The sequence below is a fragment of the Tachyglossus aculeatus genome, chromosome 4 (assembly GCF_015852505.1).
Source record: "Tachyglossus aculeatus isolate mTacAcu1 chromosome 4, mTacAcu1.pri, whole genome shotgun sequence".
Classification (NCBI taxonomy): Eukaryota; Metazoa; Chordata; class Mammalia; order Monotremata; family Tachyglossidae; genus Tachyglossus; species Tachyglossus aculeatus.
In genome coordinates this window covers 42,194,610-42,198,635 of record NC_052069.1, presented here as the reverse complement: position 1 = coordinate 42,198,635, position 4,026 = coordinate 42,194,610, and the positions used below count along the sequence as shown (strand labels likewise).

The 4,026-nt window shown below is 43.4% G+C and overlaps 1 non-coding gene across 1 annotated transcript; it reads right to left on the bottom strand.

The window, feature by feature from the left end:
* Positions 1-1,373: 1,373 nt before the first annotated feature.
* LOC119927642 lies at positions 1,374-1,511 on the bottom strand. Its single transcript, XR_005450626.1, has one exon. It is a non-coding gene; the product is annotated as a small nucleolar RNA SNORA7 (small nucleolar RNA).
* Between the last annotated feature and the right edge of the window lie 2,515 nt (positions 1,512-4,026).

The window sequence follows — 4,026 nt, the reverse complement described above, 5'->3', positions numbered from 1 at the left end:
GGGGGAGTACTATGTAGCAGAATTAGCAAACATGTTCCCTGCCCATAATGAGCTCATCTTCAATCTCCCTCCCCGACTTGTTGCCAGGCTGTGCTGCCTTTTCATTCATTCATTCAATCATATTTATTGAGCGCTTACTGTGTGCAGAGCACTATACTAAGCGCTTGGGAAGTACAAGTTTGCAACATATAGACACAGTCTCTACCCAACAGCGGGCTCACAGTCTAGAAGGGGAAGACTCTGCTTTCAGGGAGAGTCTTTGAACCTTCAAGGGCAGTAGCGGTGGGGCAGAACCAGGGGCTGGTTTTGCCCTGTTTGGGAGTGGGTACCATATTGCCACCCACATCTTGGATCCACCTCCAACTGGCTGGCCCTCATCCAAAGGCATCAACTGAGGATATTGCGAATCTGGAACTGAATAAACTATATGTGCCCCAGTGCACCAACTGAACTTATTTGAGACCCCAAACAGGGCTCACAATCTTGCTAGCGAAGACTGGCCTATTCCTTTCATTTGTTGTGCCTGAATGGGATAGAATGAGGATGACCATTCATGTGGCATTTTGCTATTTCCACTTCTAGTGCTAGCTGAAGCTAGGAAATACAAGAGATGTAATGGCAAATGAAAAATACTCAAACTCTTGAAGTTTCAGATTGTCTAGTTCAGGTCCCTTGTAAAAGTCACATGAGTTTGTGATTCATGTCACAAAAAATTTTAGTTAAGCCTCAACTTTTTTTGATTTATTGCAGGTTGCAATAAAGACCTAAGAATTCAAATAAAGACAGTTTTTTTTTCCAGACTGAGCTTTCAAAGAAAGGGACTTACTGTCGTCTTCTTTGAAAACCAATAATCTCATTCTTCTATATTAACAATTTAGCATGGGAGGTGTAGAATATTCTCTACAGAATGATGAGAAGAGACATGATTTTTTTTTAAGATAGTGATTTCTTGCTGTATTTGAAGCCATTTGATGCCTTATGAATATGATAGGACTGATTAGATTCCAATCGAATCCAATGCACTTGAGTCTAAATGGAGGATTTGAATCAACCATCAGTAGAAGATACTGGGGTTTTCTGATGCTCTAGGTTACTTTTGGACAGAACTGGGGAGTCTCTAGGGAAGCATTGTGGTTCAGTGGCTAAAGCCTGGTTCTGGAAGTCAAAAGGTCTTGTGATCCATAGCAACACCATGGACACGTCACTCCCAGAACGCTCCACCTCCATCTGCAGTCGCTCTGGAAGTGGATCCGTAAGTTTTTCTTGGTAAAAATCCAGAAGCGGTTCACCATTGCCTTCTTCCATGCAGTCAACTTAAGTCTCTTCCCTCGACTCTCTCCCGGGCCGCTGCTGCCCTGCATGGGTGAGTTTTGACCTGTAGCAGATTGCCTTCCACTCGCTAGCCACTGGCCAAGCTAGAAATGGAATGGGTAGGCCTCTGCTTGACTCTCCCTCCCATAGCCGAGACTGGTAGAGGACTGGAAACTCTCCAGGTGTGACCCTGAGAGGGGAATCAGGTGGTGGGTCCTAATCCCCGCTCTTCCGCTTGCCTGCTCTGTGACCTTGGGCAAGTCACTCACTTCTCTGTGCCTCACTTACCTCATCTGTAAAATTAGGATTGAGACTGTGAGCGCCATGTGGGACAGGGACTGTGTCCAGCCGATTTGCTTTTATCTACACCGGCACTGCCTTAGTATAGTAAACGCTTAACAAATACCACAGTTATTATTATTAGAGCTTCTGGTTTGGAAATGACATTCTTGGGGGTTGTAGAATGGATCTATTTCACAAAGTTTCTTGGAAGTGGAACTTTGGCTGGATTGATCTGTACCCCCAAAACATGGAGTCCAGCCAGACAATCTCAAGCAGTCATGGAATTGAATAGCTCTGCAACTTTTTATATTCTACACTGCCTCTCTTCTGTGATACTTTTCTCTCCACACAAATCACTGGTCCATCAGTTCTCACTCTGGAAAGGTATTGAATCAGAGATAGTTTGGTTGAAATATACCAGACAGAGGAGTTCTGTGGACTGATAGAGTGAAATTCCTCTAATACTATCAACACTTGGAGAGAGTCTCTTTCCGAATGGGGTATTTAGCCTCTGTGCTGCTCAGGTTACTCAGACTTTTCGTGATGACTGGGAATTGAGAACAAATTTGTGTTACAAGGTGGGAATGTATCTGTTTTTTGTTGCATCATACTCTCCCAAGGTTGTACAGTGTTCTGCACACAGTAAACACTCAATAAATATGATTGAATGAATGAATGAAGGCATGACAGATGCATTAAATCATTAAAGTCTTTGTATTATAAAGTGACACAGTGTATATATCATTATCTGTTTGGATGATGATGAGGCCATGTCATTGCAGGCTAAAAAGTTAAGATTTGGAATGATTTTCTGCCTTCCGTACAGAGGTTGTTTTTCCCTATAGGATTCTCCATCTCACCAGAGAAAACTTATTTTCTTATGTTCTTGCTGTCCTTTCATTGTACAGTGAGATTTATTCAGTAAGATTTTAAAGATCCAAATTGGCTTAATAATAGCAGTATTTGTTAAGGGCTTACTATGCCCCAAGCACCATGCAAAGCTCAGAGGTCGAGTCAGTATCTGCAGATCAGACATGCTGTCTGTCTCACCAGGTGCTCACAGTCTAAGCAGGAGGAAGAATAGGTATTTCATTCATTCATTCATTCAGTTGTATTTATTGAGCACTTACTGTGCAGAGCATTGTACTAAGCACTTGGGAAGTACAAGTTGGCAACATATAGAGATGGTCCCTACCCAACAACGGGCTCATAGTCTAGAAGGGGAAGACAGACAACAAAACAAAACAAAACATGTGGACAGGTGTCAAGTCATCAGAATAAATAGAAGTAAAGCTAGATGCACATCATTAACAAAATAAATATAATGGTTAATATGTACAAGTAAAATAGAGTAATAAATCTGTGCAAACATATATACAGGTGCCGTTGGGAGGTGAAGGAGGCAGGGTGGGGGGAATGGGGCGGGGGAGAGGAAGGAGGGGGCTCAGTCTGGGAAGGCCTCCTGGAGGAGGTGAACTCTCAGTAGGTACTTAATCTCCATTTAACAGATGAGGAAACTGAGGCACAAATAAGTGACTTGTCCAAGATCACATAGAAGAAAAGTAGTATAATCAGGATTAGAACCATATTCTCTGACTCTCAGGCCCATTAATAATAATAATAATAATAATAATAGTATTTGTTAAACGTTTACTATGTGCAAAGCACTGTTCTAAGTGCTGGGGGGATACAAGGTGATCAGGTTGTCCCACGTGGGGCTCACAGTCTTAATCCCCATTTACAGATGAGGGAACTGAGGCACAGAGAAGTTAAGTGACTTGCCCAAAGTCACCCAGCTGACAATTGGTGGAGCTGGGATTTGAACCCATGACCTCTGACTCCAAAGCCCGGGATCTTTCCACTGAGCCACGCTGCTTCTCTATAACTGTCACTCTATCCCTGTATTTCTCCCCCTTCTCCCACGCGTCTGCCGTTTTTTTGATGTAGCATTCCAACATTTCCGATGTAGTATAGGTATTACTGCATACCATGGGCTTTACTGCATACCAGAGAAGCAGCGTGGCTCAGTGGAAAGAGCCCGGGCTTGGGAGTAAGAGGTTGTGGGTTCTAATCCCGGCTCCACCACTTGTCAGCTGTGTGACTTTGGGCAACTCACTTCACTTCTCTGTGCCTCAGTGACCTCATCTGTAAAATGGGGATGAAGACTCTGAGCCCCACGTGGGACAACCTGATCACCTTGTATCCTCTCCAGCACTTAGAACAGTGCTTGACACATAGTAAGCACTCAACAAATGCCATTATTATTATTATTACACTCTGTGCCCCTGGCTGGTAGCCTGATGAAATATTTCTGGAGGAGCTGCTTTATCCTTCTAGCAGACAATTACTCCACTCCCACCTCCAAAGCCTTATTGAAGGCACATCTCCTCCAAGAAGACTTCCCTGACTAATCGTTCTTTTTCTTTCTTCCAC